Genomic DNA, 7,859 nt, shown 5'->3' with positions numbered 1-7,859 from the left:
ACAAATTCAGGAACAGGAGAAGTAAAACAGTGTTGTCAAACAGACAACAACTACATTTTATAGCATCTTGAGGGCAGGGGGTGAAGATTATTTTTTACCCCGCATATTCACAAGTGATACAACAAAGATGCAAAAACTATTCAAAACGCCGAGTAGAATGTAATGAGACCTTCCTTCTTGGGAAGACATGTGCCATAACTCTGAACGACCCCCCGTTCCTTCTTCTTCCCGCAGATTAGTATGTTGAGCATGATGTCGTATGGCATGGAATAGCCCTTTGGTCAGCTGGGGTCAGCCGTCCCAGCTGTGTCCCCTCCCAACTTGTGGCGCACTCCCAACCTACTTGCTGATGGGGGTGCACCAACGTGCCAATCCAAAACACAGCCCCATACTAGCTACTCTGAAGAAAATTAACTCTATCCCAGCCAAAACCGGCACAGGCACCTGAAAAACTCACTGAGTTTCTATGAGAAAACATCAAAAGAGACTCGGATGGAGTTTATCCAGATTGTGGAGCAGTCAGTTCCTCTCTAAAGGACCTGCATGAGATGCCCAACGCATCAGTCCATACGTGGTCCCCACACTGCAGCTACCCAAGCGGCCACAAGCACCGTGACCGCCAGCGCTGCCCCTTCATCCCCTTCCCTGCCACCTGCCCCCCACAGCCGGAGATGTGCCTGCGCCATCGTGGGCGCTTGGAGATGGGCAGCCTCTCCTCAAGGGTCCTGGTGAGGAGGGAATTTATTACCACAGGCTGCTTGTCCCTCTTCTGCTTGCCACAGCACGAGAGCATCCACTGTGAAGATGGCAAGCATGGTAACTGTAGCTGTGTGGTTACCTAGCTCCCATTTCTGACAAATTGGCGGCAAAGTGCTTCCCATATCTCTTTTAAAAGTAGCAGTTATTGTATCTCCTGTGTCTTATCTTGCAATAAAACACCTGATTGTAGAAGTTTTTAGGAAATACCAATACACAGTAGTTGCCACTTGGTGTTTGCTGGCCTCGTAAACCCTGTTATTATTCATCTTGTTTTACATAACTGCATGACAATTAATTTTCTGTTTAATGAACTTACCTGTGCAGGAACACACAATCCCCAACTGAGTAATACTTGTTCGCTTCCCCTTCTCATTTTCTTCCCCAAATGAGCTGCAGGCATTTTAGATACCCGCTATAACTGTAAATCTCCAAAGCTGTCTAGGAGAGGTGGTCTGTACATACGAGGATGCAATCAAAAATTTCTCCTAAATGCACTGGGATTGAGCCATGAAGATGAATACTTGCAAAGCACTCGTCTTTCAGAGAGAATCTCAACTATATTGCCTTTAACGTACAGGATTTAATCCTCCAGGTTTTGTATTATTTCCCAGCATTGTCAGGTCAACGTTAGAAATAGGCGACATAGCAAGATATGAACAAGGACCTAATTTCTTAGACCTCTGCCAGGTGGAGGTGATTGCAGGGCATACATATGGGAGCTCTTCTGTTTGGTATAACATATACCTGGACCAAAGCATTTATTGTATGCAGTATCTTAGGAAGTATGTGGCCCTTGAAACAACTGAACTGGCGTTACTGCCAGAATAAGTTATGTTACAGCTAAATAATGTTACAACCAAAGGAAGATCGTTGTGGTATAGGAAGTGGTGGGACAAGTTTTAAAGGGAACTTTTCTTTCCAAAAGGCTCTATGTTTCTTCACCTTCCATCCTTAAAATCTAAAACCGTTCTCTCTATTACCTCAACAATCTTTTTTTAAGACTTTACAGGTTATTTCTGTGTGCATGTACATTTTGGTGGCTTTTCTCCTCTTTAGTCTCTTTTATGTGAGTGTGAAAAATGAATAAAAGCTAGGCAATAAAATAAAATATATTTCATTAATAAAAGCTTTTCAATTCTTTACTTTATTAACCACTAGTACCACTAGTCAGGGAAAAAAAATCCTTCCCAGTCAGAATTTCCAAGTGGATTCTCTGAGACAGCAAAAAGGGGTAAAAACCAGCTGCATTAAAAAATATGGAAAGCACCGATCTACCACCTTCATTGCTTCATGATTGTTACTTACATTTATCTGATGAAAAGAGATATTTGCTATAAACGTAAACCAACCTGATCTGAAGCAAAAGTGCTGGTAGCCTGGCACACAGTTGAACCATTTACATCAAAGAGATTGCAGTTATTGCTAACGTACCCTGTTTTCCTGTCGTATTTTGTATCTTTGTGGCTAACCATGCACTAAAGAACCGTACACAAATGCTTCATTTAGGAACTTTTGATTTGCCATGAATGCTCTACAGCCATCAAGTGAATTGCTGAATATTAAAAACTTTTGCTGTTTCATCTAAGTATGAAAAAGAATGACAAATTTTATAGGATCAAATAATTACATCCTTCCTATATTCCTCTTTTTGGAATCTAAAAGGCAGTCTCACACTGAAAGATAAATGTCTAAGTTTCCTACCCTGCATTTGTCAACTAATTTTTTATCATCAGCATCATTTATATATACATGATATTTGGCACTAGCACACATGAAGACAAGAAGCCATCTTTCAACTTGTGATCTGTGCAGTAAACTCTATTTTTGGGCAATTCCTGACCTCACGTGAAGCCTCGTTGAGGCTGCGTAGCACAACATTCTCATACACACTTTGCAACTCTCCTGCAAAATCAGTCTTCTCTTCACATCTACAAGGGAGCTCTTTAAGGGTGTAAGGGGAGCTCCTAGAAGTACTCATTAAGTATTCTTAAAAGGAAGAAAGATCCCAGAGGTTTGGTGGTTCCGTGAGCCGAAGGATATGTTTCTTATGAGGTGGTTAAAGTGGCAGAGTGACATCATGTCTATACTGAACCAAATATAGGCATGAATGGCTGTGGTATTTTGGGGATAGTGCTTCTGAACAAAATAAGCCCCAAGTTGGCTAGGACTCAGACTTGGGCTTCAACTGGTGCTCCATCCCGGGGTGTGGGATTTGATTTTAGGTGGAGTGTGATGACAGTTCTTGTCATGGTAGTTGGTAATTTCTATTTCTGGACCAGGCTGGAAGTCTGAAGTGAAGAACCATGGGAAAAATATCACGAGGAAAAGGTTTTAGTGCTCCAAAAGTGAAGATTCTGTGGAGGCTCAAAAGGATGAAGAGAAGTGTATGTACCAGAATTGAGAAATTAGTCTCAATGCTTCAAACATCGTTGTTTTATAAGCAATGATTAGATTATAGTAAGGAATTAAAACCAGTACTGTTTGATTTCTCTTGCTAGTTAGTTTTTCTTTATAGAGGACATTAGACATCTGTGATGATGCTGTCTGATTCTTTGTACCAAACATGAAGAAAAAAAAAAAGATGTTACAATGCTGTGCTTCAACAGAATTACTGAAGTTGGACACATACATTCTAGACACTCATTTCTGCAAAAACAGGAGCTGATTTTCCACTAACTGAGGTAATTTTCTATGTCGCAGTGGAGACACTCCTTATTCATATAGCTGTGAAAAAGGAAGGTCCATAGTGTTTGCAATAAACTTTGCTTCTTGCCTGAAGATAGAGCAACCAGAATTACATTTGCGGCAGGAATAACCATGGCCTCTATCCTATTGATTTTCTATGCTATTGCTGATCTGGAATATTGTCTGCTCCTGCCCAGCTGGAGGTCTTCTGTGAATTCCTGAGATTTAAATATTTCTTGTTCTTTCGGTAATTTCTTAAAGTTTCTCTGAGTTTTTCAACTTGCCTAATGCTTAGACAGTCTACACCTATAGGAAATGAAAATTTTTAAAGCTGCCAAAAGCCAAAGTATTTTTAGGGAGGGCATCATGTATTGATTATTGCCAAATCTCATTGGACGAAGACACTATGTTATTGTCAGCATCTTTATTACTGCCATTGCTTTTTCTTTTTTTTTCCCTTTCATAGTTACAAGTGTCTCTAATACATTTTAGACCAAACTGTTTCACCAGCTAGAAGGCACTGAGAACTTTTCATAAGAACCATATCTAGTTTTAAGAGACAGAAAAATGAATATACTTGCTGAGTTGCTGTTTCTATGGCACATTGTCAGTCCACAAGCAAAAAAAGGGAAATGCTGTTTCTGTTGGTTTTGACAAGCAAAGAGAATAATCTCATTCTTTTGTGGATCGAGCTATCCCTTTGCAGACTATGGGTATCTCATATATAGTGTAAAAATGTTACAGAAATTGAAATGTGTGAAGAGTAGACAGAAACAAATCTATTGGGATGCACAGATTCATCAGGGGAATTGAGCCCAGAGCGCACACGGATAATTTGTGAATAACAAAGATTTTGCCCATCTGGAAAATTTTATGTTCAACTTTTGTTCAATTTGATGCATTTTCTGAGAGGCAAAGCCCTCCTTGCTTCTGTTATCCTCTCTCTGCAGCTTGGGAAATATTTACCCTCTTAAAACAACCTTTCACGTAGCACAAAGTCGAAAAGAGGCTCTGGCTCTTGGTCCCAATCTGTTTATGGTCCTGTTGGAGCTGACAGAAGTGATGCAGGGCTGGTGATAACTGCAGACCAGAGAACAAATAACTAAATTAAAAATTCTCAGAACAATCTAGCAGTTCTGCACATAGTGACGCGTCTTAGTGGCTAGCAAGATTTTATTTCTGCATTTGTCTTTGATAAACAGCTTTTTGTCTCTCCTGCTTTAGCTTATTCAAAAAGAAACTCATATCAAGATATTTTCTCCTTTTCTCATGACATAATTTGGCATGCTCCCTGACATTAAGCAGACCTCATTTTTTCAGATACTGATAGCACATTTCTGTTCCCAAACAGTCCCAGATAACCAAGGCCACTGCCGGCGGGAGGCTTATCTGTGGTGTTTCTATCAGAAAATGTGCAGTGTAACACAGGTCAAGTAAGCTGGAGCTCGAGTGAGAGAAGGGGAAAATTAACAGAAAAACCCAGTTTATATCATCTTAAATAAAGCACTTGTTCAACTTGCTGTTCTCTCTGATCTCAGCATTCAGGAGGCTCGGGCTGACCGGCACCTGCTGTATTCGAGCTGTGCATACAGTCCTCCTCCCTGCAGGCACGCGAAATAATATTTTTATTTCTTCCGCTCCTCTCTTCTGGGTCAGAAGTAGGGGTAGTGTCAGTGAGATGGTGTGACAGTTCAAACGGGAACCTCAGGATCCCCAGATTTCCTCCTGCATGTTGAGACGTGCCATTCCTGTGTCTCCGTGTCCCTTGTCAGACGTGCTGGGGTGGAGGGAGGGCACCGAAGGAGTCCACGGGAGAGACGGAGTGGAGCAGGAATGCTGCAGCTGCTTTCTGCTGGCACATGGAAGGAGCAGAAAGCACTCCAGAAATGAGACGTGGAGATAACTGATCTCCGCTTGAAAGGACTTTAAGAAACATGCCGCTGCTGAAGTTACTGGGGTCGGTGGGTGACAGAGAGGAGAGCTGTCCCGAGGCTCCGCGCGGTGGGCTCCTACCCAGGTACAGACATCACCAACCCCAGGGGTCTTTTCTCAGACCACGTTTCTTCTCCTCCTCTTCTTTGGTGTTTCCTGTTGCTTAAGGAAGAGGAAGCATGGAATGAGAGTCAAGCTATACAAACCCCAGGGATGTTTCTGCATTGTACGAGCCTGTTTGCTTACCTTCACTTGCTCTGGAGAGCACCTTTCAAACCATCTCTGGAAAGGCAAAACCTAACACTGTCATCATGCTCATGTTTTAAAATAATGCAGACTTTTAAGCAAAGTTCTAAGCGAAATCTAAAGTCTTTCATAAATTCTACATACCCAGAGAGCAGTTACAGAGTAAATAATGTGGATCACGTTGTGAGTGTCCTAACTAAACTCCTCCTAACACACAGCACAGGCCAGCAGAACCGTTCTGCAGTGAATTTAATTAGCAGAGTACTTTCTGCATTTGTTACACACAAACACTTCTTTGTACAAATAACATTATTTTCTTTTTTACCTTTGCTTGTATTATTCCCAGTGGCTATCTTTTTAGTGCCATTTTGCCATTTCTTTGTACTGTAATTATGCCAGTCTGCTTTCCAAACAGTCTTTTTTGGTACTGAAATACAAAGTTTGGGACTGCGTGAAGAAAGGTAGAATAATTTTCACAGAATTATTTCAGTTACTTCAGACTGCACATAATGTTTTTACAACTTTCCATAGATTTTCCTTCTCCCAATACTTGCAGATGTTTGGTAGTCGCTCAGACAATGAGGCATCCTGACTATCACAGCGTGGCAAAAGAAACTTCTGTGTTGTGAGCACATAGTGCAATCTGTGTAGATATTTTACACGAGACAAGTGGTTATTGTCAAAGAGACTGGTAATATCTTGCCTGAACATTTTCAAGCTGGCTCTAGGACTGTATATGCAATGCTAGCAGTGATGGAGTAGGTACAATATTCCTACGGTAGCATAGTTCCCTGCAGACGTCAGTAGGTTTTATCAGGCTCAGAGGGAATGTCTGACTGTTTATTGCACTCTTGTAGTTCTCCTGCTTTGAAAAGCTCAGACCAGATTAGGCTTTTAAAAAGCACTGACTCTTTAATTTTATATTTTAATGCTTTTTGACTAGGAGCGGGTCTGAACTTTTTGCAAACTTTTATCAGAAACAAACAAACATGCAGAATATTTCCCAGAAATTGCTCTACAGTCCATAATCTTGTATAATTTCAGGTCTGAAGTATGTAAACAACATGATTAGGCAACATGACATTTGCCATATGAGATTAGACTGCAAGAACTAAGTTTCTAAAATTCCGAGCAGACTTTGGGACTGGGTAGTAATGGTTAAACATATAAACTCCAGCTCTCTTAAGATAAACAACAGAAATCCAGCGAGGCTGGCTGCGTTGAGGTACTGGACGGATATTCAGAGATACCTACTTTAAAATATTTGTTCATCAGTATGGGAGGCCAGCTTTCTTGCATTAGCTTGAAACTCTCCCTCCAGCAAGGTTATAGAGCGGCATTATAATTTCATAACAAGATGTAGTGAGGCATAGGATGAGCACAGTCTTCCAGATGATATGTGTAAGACTATTCTGAACTGAAGGCACAAGGGGGTGCCTCACATTAAACCATGGGAAATTACACAGCCCAGTTAAAATATTGACTCGGAACTTTATGCAGCAAAGTGCTTCAGCTTAAGTCCATCCTTTTGCAGCAAAGCACTTATTTTTGTGGGTAGCTTTAAAGCACCATCATAAGTCAGTTGATTTTAATAGGACTTTGCTGCATAGATGCAGCTTGTTGAAACTAAAAGCAGAAGAACAGCTTAGCAAGGGCCATCCAGTTTTCCTGGCAGAGGCCAGGAGACATCAGCTCTTACATTAGCTCCCCTCTCTCGCGACCCTGGAGCACAGCCGAGGCTTTTGCTCCCTGCCAGCTCGGCACCTTTGCCTTTCTCCGAACCCCGGGCTTGTTGGCTGGCCGAGGGCCAGGTCTGTCACTGCGCCGGGCTCGGCAGGAGACGCTTCTAGCGGAGAAGCCTCCCGGTACGTGACGCAGGGCGGTGGCGTTTCTGCTGTCCCCTCCGCTTCCCGCTCGCGTCTCCCCCAGCGCAGCTCTTCCCCGCGCTCCTCCGAGCATGGCAGGGACGGTAATGAGATACCTGACTCCATTTCCTTCCAGGCACCTGCTTTCTTGAAAGCTGTGAAGGGCAGCAAGCACTGCGATAGAATTAGGAGGATAACGAGCTAAAACCGTACCCCGCCAGACCTGCGAGGCTGCTTATGAAGCAACTGGGGCGAACTTAAAGTGACTTTAACAAGTCTCTTACCACATACGATCCAGGATTGCAGTAATCTTACTGATGGCAATTTACTTACACGCACACAGATAAAAATGAAAAAAAAAATCCATATTCC

This window comes from Phaethon aethereus, assembly GCF_964289735.1.
Source record: "Phaethon aethereus genome assembly, chromosome: 9".
In the NCBI taxonomy this organism is placed as follows: domain Eukaryota; kingdom Metazoa; phylum Chordata; class Aves; order Phaethontiformes; family Phaethontidae; genus Phaethon; species Phaethon aethereus.
This window is presented reverse-complemented; position numbering follows the sequence as displayed.